The sequence below is a fragment of the Hippocampus guttulatus genome, chromosome 7 (genome assembly GCF_054856545.1).
Source record: "Hippocampus guttulatus isolate MCC_2025c chromosome 7, RoL_Hgut_1.0, whole genome shotgun sequence".
Classification (NCBI taxonomy): Eukaryota; Metazoa; Chordata; class Actinopteri; order Syngnathiformes; family Syngnathidae; genus Hippocampus; species Hippocampus guttulatus.
The window spans coordinates 11,442,564-11,455,525 of NC_141267.1; positions in this window are offsets into that span (position 1 = coordinate 11,442,564).

The following is a 12,962-nucleotide window of genomic DNA, read 5'->3' on the forward strand; positions in this document are numbered from 1 at the left end:
TTTGTGTTTTAAGACACTGTCATGCAAAAATAACTGGTTTATAAATGTCACACACCGCTGAGAAGAGTGCTATTAACAAGAGTGCAACAATATCAAATGACGCTTGAAAATGCTGAAAAAGCATGGCCCTCTCTCCAACCCTCAAACATAGTGAGCATGTCTGCTGAATGTGCTAAAACAAAGCTTTGCTCAACTGTTAAGTGTCAATCACTACGATACACGCACCGTGAAACAATGGCAGCTTACTTGCTGCAAAAATCACATTACGAAACTCAACTTGAAAATGGAATGGTTGCATGTGTGCGTGTGAAAGCACATTTGCGGCCTCTCAACAATAGAATGCAGTGCAACCCAAAAGAAAAATAAACACTTTCTGGATGGTTTCTTTGTGTCTCTATGAAATGCTCAATAAGTGAGGATTCATTCAGACGTATGTGTCCTAAAAGTGGGCAATCATCAAGTACCGTTGCAAGTTGTTGCAGCAGCCGCCATGGATCGCGAGGAGGGATGGTTTTCATTCTTCATGTGTCTGTAAAATAGCTCTTTGCACTTAGAGGTTCTTTCTGCTGCATTTAATATTGGTGCCGATTCAAAAACGTCTGCAAAAAAATAGACTCAATAGTAAGTTTAGGCATCTTTTTAATGTTTTTTTGTTGCAGATTTTACCTCGCCCACATTTAGATCGAAACCTGCAGAAGGCAGAAGACCAACCCACATCCCGATACTAATACGTGTTCTTGGCTGCTTCACAAAAAAGCCTGCTTACTATATTGAAAGTCAGGATGTTTCTTTAGAAAATAACATGAAAGCAATAGTGAGGTCAGGTGCATTTTTGAAGCTTTTTTTCTTTTTATCGCCACATGGGATGAGGTGAGTATGTGCAGATTCATGTCTGCTAAATGCTGTACGCGGGTTTAATAGGCTCATTGTTTTATTTGTTGGCTCACTCATGGCTGTAAAATATTTAAGAAAGAGTTTAGGAAGTTGATGTAATATAGGCGGCGGTGGTGAGTATGTATTGTCACGTATTCAATTCGCGATTGAACATACCGGTAATTTTGGGGGTCCGTTGTGTTGATATCCATGTGCTACAGGAATGCTTGGCATTAGGGAACACAAAAGGTCAACATAGCAGTGTTTGAAAGCGTTAAAACAAGAGGAAAAAAGGGGATGGGGGGATGGGGGAGTTGCCCCCCGACCCCCCGAAAAAAAATTATTTTGGAATTGAGAGTATACTTCGATATCCCTGTCCACTGTCTTTAGCCTCTACTTCCATTTCATTGTTTCTAGGGAAGGAGCTCTTCCTTTGCTTACCAGACTGTCCAGTACAGAGCCACAATTACTTTATGGCCACAAATGTGTGTTTCATCCATATATTATATCGAGTTCGTGGCCACAAATGAGTTTTGCAAGACCACAAATGAGCATTTGGTATGTACATTATTGCCACATGTTGGCCATAATGAATTGTTTTTCCCCATTCATGTCTGAGGCTCCTGTGCACATCTCCTATTCTGTGTAATAAGTCCACAAGAGGCACAGCAGGAACACACTAGTCACACAAATCATTCAGCTTTGTACAAAATACTACATAGAGTACAATGAGTTATATAGTCACGTATGTTGAAGAGTATTTCTAACTCTTATTTCATGCAACCCCTTTGTTGAGCACCTGCCCCTCCTAAGCTTCCTGCCATACAGCAATTACCTGTCCCAATAAATCCCTTTTGGCAAAATCCTATCAGAAGTCATAGATTTGACGTATTTAATGTCACCCCTTTCTGTCAAATAGAGGGAAACCTAATGGTTGGCAAAGTAGTGAGTGTGCTCCTCTGAGAATTGTGTATGGCTGTGGAGCATGACAAGGCTTTGCTGTGCTGAATTCATTGTACATTGGTCACATTGCCGGGCGCTCTGCTCTCAATCCAGGTCAGTACGGGGTGCACTTGACTTGAACGGACTGCAACATCCTCACTGGAGGGAGACTGAAGAAAAGCCTTGTAAAAAGCGGAGAAAAAGTGGTAAAGCAGGGCATACAAAGAAAAAGATGTGTGACTGACAAGCCTCAAGAGGCGGGAGGACATTGCCCTGAAAAAGATTTTCACCCTTTGCTTGAGAGCCCCCATTAAAGATATAGCAAGTCTCGCCATGCTTTCACGCGTACGCAGCAGTGCTTGGTATTAGGGCCAATGGGCAATTTTTCTTTATTTGTAATGTGTATTGCAATATATAATATCATATTAAATACAGAGCAGTGATGGCAGCATAGGGATAAGGGGCTAACCAATCGGTGTGAATGGATGTCATTAGCCACTAGTTCCTTGCCACTGACTGGTTGGCATTTAGTACCAGGAGTTCCACAAAAAGTGCTGGCTATCAAATTTCTTCACATAATGGTAACACCAACTACTGGCCCAGCGTGCATTTGACAGTATTTTCAGTCGTTTTGCACACCTTTATGAATACGGATGGTTTTGTTTGTCAGTCAGCATAGCACAATTGCAACACTAGCTGCCTTTGTCGCAGTTCTGAGTGAATCGTATAACCACAGTCACCACGGTAATGAGATAAGGACCAAAATCAATCAATCAATCATTCTGATATGTGTTGTTTTGTGTAATGACTACAATTCTTCACTCCTGCCTTACCTTCCTTTCAGTATGTATCCGAGCGAAGTGGATGGCTTGTCATCATTTTCTTCAAATGAAAAACCTGAACTCAGACACAGGTGATCGTCAAAGCTGCTGTCAAGCCATTTTAACCTCTCCGTCTCGTCTCCGCATGTGACCCAAAAACCTCACCTTTACATGTGGTGCTTTATGCCACTCCAGGTATTTATATTTTGCTCCTGTGAGCTGGAGAAGTAGCACCATAACACGGCAGATGGAAAGAACGGTGGGAGGCTTCGGATGGGGATGCAGCGAAATGTTCCGGCGCTTAGCGATGCTGTTATATATAAAATGGAAAATGACCACAATAATTGAGTAATATCCCCAAATATTAACCCCTGGTGAAAGGGAGCTCAATGGACATTTAATATGACATGCACTGTACGCTACGTGACATAAGCTGATTTACTCTCCCCTTTGTGGCGAGGAGAAGGTTGGGTAGCTGCAGATCTGAGCAGAATCAAGGTCATGCACGTAATGACCACTGGAATAAGCTTTTTATTGTGAAGCCTTGGGCAAGAGTGTCTAAGAATTTGACCTTAAAATAACTGTTTCAAAATCGTTTTGATAGAACACTGGCTTATAATAAGGAAATTCGAACCTCATAACCACAGTGACCTCTCCTACTTCTCGTGTATGTGATAATACCAGCCAGGACACACTCACAAGTGCTGGCAATAGAAACTGTGCTAGTATTACAGTTCACAGTTATGTCCGGTACTTGACAATCATGAGATGACACCGATAGGTTTCATTACAATGTTGTTTTTGTGTCGTGCATTTAAAAAAAAAGATTGGAGCACAGATCTCTGTGAAGGCCAAGCAATCATTTGCGGGTGCGTATGAAAGCTTGTTGTACAAGTCAAGATTGTTCCACTCCAAGCCTGGTGAACCTCTATCAGATAGCTCTTGGTGGACACTGCACCACTTGACACCAATGCAAGTGGACTTTGAATGGCAACAAGTGGAAATAAATTGTATTCTCACTATTTTGGGTAAAATGCTGCATATGTACTTGTTGGCATAGTTACACTTCAACAATAGAATGTACAGTATTCAGAAGTTAAAAAAAACACACACACACATTCCCTATTGCCACACAGATATATGAATTAAATTCATGTGACAGTATTTCATTATCAAATGTGTTACTCTTTACATCAATAACCAAGAATTACATTGTGAAGCGCTGCCCACGGTGAAAGCCCGCTTCGCTCCCCCCCCCCCCCCTTTCCTTTATTCTATTTGGCCCACAAGCAGTTCTGCATGCATCAAACTCTAAATTGGCTGAAATAATTACATTTGTCTGCTGCCTTCAAGATATACCCTGTATGAAATCGGCTCACATCTTAAAGGTTGCACAGAAATTCTCAAGTTGCATCATAATGGAAAAGAATCAGATCAAAGCCGGGTACTCTTTAAAATTAGCCTCTCCAGACTGGTTGGGAATTTGTATTTGGAAAGAAGAAAGGAATGGTGGGCATGTGACAAAAAGTGAAAGGTCTGGAACTCTGAAACTCTGCTTTTGAATTGATGAGATTTTGCACGGCCTGAAAAGAAACGGTCAAATGATTTTTGACCTCAGCTTCACTATCTCTTGAAGGGAAAGAACGGAGTTGAAGAGCAGTGCAAAGGTTAAAACAACACAAGCTGCTCCTGGCTTGAAATGTGCCTATTTGCTAAGCAACTGGCAAGCACAAAATGGAATTCCTCCTTAGTATTCAGCTTTTGATCTTTTCCTGCCTCTCAAATTCATCTTTGAACATGTTGTGAAGTCTCTCTTATTTAGCAGCCGCTATGAAGAGGTTAGCTCTTCAAGAAAACTCTTTTTTTTTAAAGTTATGTGCAAATATTTTTACACAAAGGAATTTCAATATTCTCCATAAATCCACCACATACATTTGAAGAAGCACCAATACATGCATCTAATCTAATCATAATTCCTCTGGCCTTATTTTACCTTAGCAGCCACATAGACATGCTCTTTAAAGAAATAACCCTTCAATACGGCGCTTATTACTTATACTGTCAGAGACCTGCTGCTCACGGAGGTTTCTCGGCTCGTGGGCGAGCCTTCGAACTCTTTTCTACGCAGTAAAATGTGTGACTGAGAAACATGATTCAAAATGAGTAACAATTGTTTGTGCTGTCATGACAATTTTGCAGGATGGCGCACAATAAGCAATGTGGCATTAGTTCGACTCATCGACCTCAACCATGGGTGCCCATTACGTCGATCGCGATCGATTGGTAGCTTTCGGACTGGTCCCAAATCGATCGCGAGGCGTGTAGAGGGGGGAAAAAAAAAAGCATACAAACATCTGTGTGTCTCTGTGCATGTCAGTCATAATTGTTTGTGTTAATGCACACTGCACCCTAATCATACCACCGGTCTTACTTTCCAAAAAAAGTATTAAATAAATAAAATAAAATAAAGCAGGTCATCTCTAAGCTACGGTGGCGCGTGACTTGTGTCACCAGATGTTGTTAGCGCTCAGCAGTCTGCAATTGCAGATTGTTATCTTTTATCGTTATCATTATTCTCATTCAGCGTTTGCTTCATGTACAATTCACCAAGGGCACGGGCAAAGAATGGGAGTCTGGAGGGCCAAGAGAAGCATTTTAAAACGGTAAGCGCGAGCTACGATAGTTAACAGGCTGCAAAAGTGCGTCGCATGCATCCGCGTCAGGCTCTTGCTCATCATGACATGCGTGTGAAGTGCGTGCGTATGCACGTGCGCGGTAACGGGGTGATCGCGGGAGGTTGTTTGATCGAAAAGTAGATCTACAGTCAAAAAGGTTTGGGCATCCCTGACCTGTACAATGAGGGAATGAAAGACAGTACTGTAATTTCTTGCAGGCCAGATAGGAAAAGCCTTGATCACTTTCTGAAACTCTGAAGAAGAGTATGGCAAACATGGAATTTTCCGACTCACCAAAATGGTGTGTGTCATTTGGAACAGTGAGAAAATTTAATTCAGTCAAAGCAGAGTATGAAATATCCATCCATCCATCCATTTTCCGAACCGCTTGATCCTCACTAGGGTCGCGGGGGGTGCTGGAGCCTATCCCAGCCGTCTTCGGGCAGTAGGCGGCTGGGATAGGCTGGCAACTGATTCAGGACACCCTGAATCAGTTGCCAGCCAATCGCAGGGCACACAGAGACGAACAACCATTCACGCCCACACTCACACCTAGGGACAATTTAGAGCGTCCAATCAGCCTGCCATGCATTTTTTTGGAATGTGGGAGGAAACCGGAGCACCCGGAGAAAACCCACGCAGGCCCGGGGAGAACATGCAAACTCCACACAGGGAGGCCGGAGCTGGAATCGAACCCGGTACCTCTGCACTGTGAAGCCGACGTGCTAACCACTGGACTACCGGGCCGCGAGTATGAAATAACGCTTTCCAAATCAGCTTTCCTATCATGGGCGGTTCTCCAAAATCTAAAAGCGTCACTTGCTTGGGAAAGGCGGAACATTCAGTACAATACTAAGCACTGATTGGGTGATTCGGTAGCTTGTGCAATCCGACGAAACTTCTTTTGACAAATCACGACATTGGATGAAAATGTCATCACGGCATGTGCCTTGTTTTGACCAGCTGAGTTCTGTTATGTCAATGATTGGCCCGAAGGGCATCCTCATTGTCCAATCAGTTTGTTAGCATTTTCTTCCCTGCTTCCTTTCTGTCTGTGGCAAATGACTGCGTCTGTTCATGTTCCCGTTTCAGCGTCCATTCCCGTTTTTTGGGTTTGTTCTTTGTGTCTAGTTTTTTTGGACTTCTATTGATTGAATGGTTTTTGATTTCACATGACTTGCTTGCCTTTTTTGTTTTATTTTGTAAAATACATACATTTTATTCTGTGTTAATCCTGCACTCCTGCCTCGACTTCCCACATGTGGGTCCACCACCACCCGCATCTTATGACCGCAATCTTTCAAAATCAGACTGCATAGTCCCGCCTATGACCCGAATGAGGACAAGAAATATGGAAAACAGATGGATTGGTTGGATGCAATTAGCACTGTTTGAAATGTAACACCATTCCTTTATTGATTTGTGAAACGCGCAACAGCTGCATCTCATCCTTAATTGAATAAGTTCCATTTCATTTTTGAGGTTATCAAACTGGAACAAAAATAGTTTGCTATACTTGTACATTTAATGTTTATGAAAAGAGAAAAGTCAAAGCTCCTCTTCCCGGTATTCCCAGCAGACTGTCCACAGACTCCTCTTTGGAAAGCTCCATCTGTTCACTCTTTCGGTCCACAGAGACAATGTCAGCAACTGTAGAGGCTCGGAGTTTGGAAGTAAAGTATTAAATACCCGAACTTATTCCAACATCAAGTACAACAAATGAATCAAACGAGTGATTTAAACACATGCGTGAGGCTTTGGTTCATTTTCAAGGACAGTGCTTAAGCGCATTGACTTGGTATCTTTCCAGCAAAAAAATAGTGTGTTCTTTCTGATGTTCAATCTGTCTGGGAACAATGAGCAACCCATTGTTGTAAAAATGTAGAGTTTGATACGGTACTCATTCTAAATTATGAAATCCATCAAGAATGGTGTGTTTTCAGTTGAAATCCGTGTCAGACCATGTGTGAGGAAATGCAGCAACAGTGGGCTTGTCACACCAAAGTGTTGCCTTGCTTCGACTTTAATCATTCCACGTGACAAGGAGACGTGCCAGCAGATCTGCCGAGAAACATGTCAAAACCCACCAGGCTGTGCTTTGAACGTGTCTAAAAATGTTTACTAGCTGCAAAATTGAAATGCTCTCAATTAGGAACCGTGTTGACATTCTAATTTAGGACGACGTTTCTCATTAACAGTGTATCCAATGATGTTGACGCATTGTCAGGGCAAATGAAAAGTGCTTTGAACCACGGATAGGCTATTAAAGAGCAGGGGATATACAAACAGTAAAATGAAACTATTAATTCACATTAAGAAAGACAAATACACGTCTTGACATCAAATTCATGTAAGCATGTTTGTCAAACCCATTCTAAGTTGACTGGAAGTGGTGACTTTACTTTGTGCTGTGTTTAAAAAAAAAAAAGTCAACTTTCTCTGAGCCGTTATGTGTTGTAAGAGATCCCATTTCTTCCTCCTCGTGAGAGCAGAAGAGCACTCCCTTTGAGGTGGCAAGACTGCTGAGATAAGAAGTCGGCTTTCCATGAAGCTCCATCAGGGAAGTTCACTCTCTGAGGCGGGGTTGGTTGCATAGCAACGGGCAGCAGGGTAGCTCAAACTGTCACTTAAGGCAAGAGAGTTTCTTTGACTCTATATGGCAATAAAGTTGATGAGTAACAAAGAATTTGCTCGATCCGAACTGGCTGTTAGAGGTCCAGTAACATATTGAGCGAGTTTCAACTGGACTCATTAAAATCCATTGTTTTGGGTAGCATTATAATGTAGTGGTTAGCATGTCTACCTCACAGTTCTGGGGTTCAAGGTTCGAAACTTGCCTTTGGTGTTCGTGTTTGGATGTTGCATCTTTTCTCCATGTTTGCATTGAGGACAAACTGATACATTTTGCCCCGTATGTATGTAGAGCAGTTGCAATTGCTCTAAGACTGCAAGGAAGCTCCCCTTAAAAATTACAAGAAGAAAAGTCACCATTTGTCATCTTTGGTTCTCAACAGACATCTAACTATACATACTGTATATGGCTCCTGCCTGACCACATCTGCTAAGTTTCCCTTATCATCACTTGGTCTGAAGCTAAGCAATATCCAAACTATTTTCTCTCATGTTTAGGCCTATTCTGTTCAAGGTTGCATGGAACTATATAGCCTATCATCGATATCATCGGACTGAAGGCAGACTAGACCCTGGACATTTTGCTTGTCAATTCACCCCTGGAAGTCAGGCAAGCAAAGCACTACTTCATCATTTAGCAAGAGATTCACATTACCAACATCCATCCGCCTGGAAAAATTGCCTACACCTCAAAAACCTTGTGATTCTTTTTGTTTGTAATTCTTTTTTTTCATCTTAGTCAGTGGGTATAATTTTAATAAGGTCTTGAGCAGTGGTTCTTAACCTTTTTAGAGGTACTGAACCAAACCAGTAAATATTGCACATTCACTGAACCCTTCATGAGTGGAAAAAAAAAATATATATATATATATATACAGTGTATATATATATTAAGATTAAGATATCCTTTATTTGTCCCGCAATGGGGAAATTTACAGTTCAGAAAGGAAACCACAAGGTAGGGAGAGGGGAAAAAAAAACACGCTCGACCTATCCTCTTCTGAGGATAATTTAAGTCAAGGATAAAAAAAATATATGTATATATATATATATATACCTGTATATATATTATTTTTTTAATTCAAGACATAAAAAACACATTTATTAAAAACAGAAAAAAGGAAATGAAATTTCAAGAGATAAGTAGACTTTTTTTTAAAAATTTTACGACGTACTTGTTTCACCGTCTTCATTGTTTATGTCTTGTGACCTGTTGTAACTGTCATATGCTTGTGCAGGATTTTTTTGCCTCACTCAAATTATCCTCAAATGAGGGTAGTTCGAGCGTGGGGTTTTTTTTCTCCCCCTCTCCCTCCCTTGTTTCTTTCTGACTTTCGGGTTGAGTGAACGCTGGCGCGTTTTGGCTGCCGCTGCTCAACCCGTATTGTTTTGTGTTTTTTGTTATTGTAAAGTGTCCTTGGGTGTCTTGAAAGGCGCTTATAAATAAAATCTATTATTATTATTATTATTATCACGACAGTCACTCGTTGACTACTCAGCGAACTAAATTTCCCACAGCAGTGATTGGACAAGCTATGTCATGTGATCATCTGCAGCCAGTGATGGCCAAGCGGGCGTGTCATAACTAATTGACATGCTGAGTCGCGTGTGTCTTACACTCCATGGCAGAGGCTCTGTCAAACCCCTAGGGTTCGATTGAACGCAGGTTAAGAACCACTGCTCTAGAGACTGTCTAGAGTCTAGTCAGTCATTTTGAAGAGGCGGGTTTGAAGTCAACAAGAGTCGAAAGTTCAGATGTGTAGTACATGACGTACTGTGGTAGTACTTAGTGGAGCTTCTCTTACTTTGAAGTGCTGCATTCGGCGACAACACCTTCATTCCTCTTTAGAATCTAAATTGTCGTCTGTCCTCTTCCTTGTGGCTCCTCGTTGTCTTTTCCATCCATCTCAAGCACACTAGTGCCGGAAAATCAAGCATTGAGCCTTTTTTTCAGTTGTCGAAATGGGCAAAACGTACAACAAGCATTGCCCACGGTGACATTCAGAATGATTGTGTTTCTGTTGGCGTCAGCAGGCAATATGAGAGAAGTCTCCTGACTGCCTCAGCCGTATACTGTGCGGATCAACTTAAAATGCCTGAACTGTATATCGGAGTCAGCAAAAAGGTTGAAAATACAATACTGTAAATATGGGACACCAAAATGCTTCCCACACAACAGCGCACAATGTTTATTTGTACACATTTCATCGACATCTTGAACAAAAACAGGTGCTCTGAAAATGTCTTTCAAATTACATTCAATGCCATTACTTCATCAAAATCAAAGACAGTGACAACATATTGGGAATGAGTCCTGCTCCAAACATCATAAAATGGTGCCCTGTGGTCTGGATAAAATAAATCTCTATGGGCAACTTTGAGTTTAATGTAGCCCCGGTGGACTACAACAATCAACAGATCCTTTTTTAGCAGACAATGTTGGCACACAACCCTCAACAGTAATACTTGCACCTTTCTAGACGCAATATGTATTTTATGGTTGAAGTGACATCGTTCTGGTATCGAATTGCTCTCAAGTGGCTCAATTTTGACATCGGTCCTGGTAGTATGAAAAGGGGGAAAAAATGCAATTTGATTTGATCAGATCAGAATCAGGCCACTTCCAAATGTGGATTAAAAATGTGATGTGTGTTAAAGCATGTGCGGCGGCATAAACGCGCATATCAGATGTATAAGCCATCAATGCGAGCTAGAGGACATTTAAATACATACAGTACATGGATCGGTGACATACAGAATGTGCATAAAATTATATTTGCTTAAATGACACATAAAAAAACATTTTCTGTATTTCCACCAATATTAAAGAGAGAGATTGACTTGATAAATACGTATTCAGCATAACAACAGTCATGATTTTCAAGTCACCACAAAGTCAACATCTCTTGAGGGAACGGCCATAAATTCCACTAGAGTACCTTTTGTTGAAAACGCTTCAACAAGAGGTGGTGAATGATGATATCGATGATGAATCATTAACTTTTTACTGGCATCATAACTAGTATACGATGCAATGTCGTCACATAATTCTCTAGCCAACAGCCACAATGTCACAGATTCAGAACAGCTAACTTTCGGAGACAAGTACTGATTTATTGACACGTTGGCATCAACACTGATAAGACATGCGGTACATGTAAACGGTGACACATTTTCGCTATGAGCAGTCCTGTAACCAGTGTGAATCTCACTGAGATGTGGTTTATTTGCCACATTACTTACGAAGTGTAAATTCTCCATCAGACCTACAAGCCACCAGTCATGCAGCTAATCTCTAATTACCCTGCCACCTGCATACCAGTGTGTGTATGTGTTGGCAAACTGCCTATAATTATGCCTTCACTTCTGTTGCGGTGTGAAAGGTCAAAAGAAAAATCTCAGCCTCACCACATCTCCTATAACGCATTTAAAAACAATAAATGAATGCAAAATTATTTTTTTAATGCTTTCACACAGGCGAACAATACTTAACTATGATATTGTGGCTGTGTGTGCTTGCATGGTGTGCTAAGTTAAGTGTGTGCTGAAAACATTAGCTTCTCTTTAGAGCGTGCAATCTTGATAAACGGTGGTTGCCAAGGCGACTCAATTTCTCAGACGGGGAGGTTCAGCGGCCCTCTTTTGAGGGTGATACTTCGACTTTAAGGCTACACATCAATTGTTGCCATATTCTTGGCCAGGATCGCTTAAAAAGCCTTTGCTGCCTTTTCAAAAAGCTCTTTGATTTGACATTCTGTTTCTGCGAGCAGAAAGACAGGCACAAAGTTTGATCCGTTGCTTAATATTTCTTTCCCTAATCCTTCAGTTATTCAAAAGATCACTTCTGAACAAGGAAAAATGGGCAGCTTGCTCTTTGAGTGTTCTGTTTTTGTTGAGATGACATTTGATTTTGTTCCCTCATGCCCTTTTTTGTCGTCACTTGTTCTCGTCCTCCGGGTCCCTTCTGTTAACCAATCAGCTCCTTCAACCCTTTTGTGTCTTGTCCAGGTGTTTCTCATTGTCTCGTCACCTTGCTTGTATTTAGTTCCCTGGGTTCTGTCAGTCTTCGCTAGATTGTGTGTCTGTGTGCCACTGTCATGTTTTGTTTCTGGCAAAGGTTTTTGTTACTTTGATTTCCTGTGGTATTAAGTACTTTGTTTGGATACTTCAGTTATTTTTTGTTTGTTTGTTTGTTTTTTTCCCAGCGTACTCTTGTTTGTATTTTTGTTAAATGTATTTTGCTCAGTCCACCCTAATCCCCCTGCCTGTCTGCTTTCTGGGGTCCTCCACCAACCACCTCGCAAAACGTCACACTGAGTTCTCTAAAACTGAAAAGTATCAGGAATTATTTTTAGTCTGATACATAGGAATGGAAGCCTATTTTTATGAGGTGTTTACAGCATGTATAGGAAAAAAAATGGTACCCCGACACACTGTGTGTGAGACCCTTCAACATAAGTCTCACGTCACTGCTAGGATGAACAGTGCCCCCTCATGGCTGGAAGATTACATACACCCTTTGTGTCATTCAATTTGACACTAAGTGGGAATGGAGCGATACCACAATACTCCAGTGAGTTAAACTTTTACACAAACTGAATCACTCATTCTTTGCGATCTAATGCCTTGAATGGGATGGAAGGGAGTTTGACGAATTTACCTTGAAAATCAAAAATCGATTCATTGGTTAATGATTCCTTACTATGGTGGCGTGAGTGTGAAGACAGGCGTCAAAGAATCCTATCGTGATGTAGCATGAAACACAGGCGAGAGATGCCAACCATATTTTACCCGCTTGTCAATGAATAGTAAAATACGCTTATTTTCACAGGTTTCGATGGTGTGTGATATAGGGATAATTTTGACAGCTGCAGGCATGATGTCATATCCTGAGCTCCTGGGAACTGTTGACAACCATGTCCATATTCTCACTGAAACTCAACCAATGTTTTTTTTTTTCCACAGCAACAAAAGCAATTACGGTACGTGAGCTGATGTGTCCTTTTTATGGCCCGACACT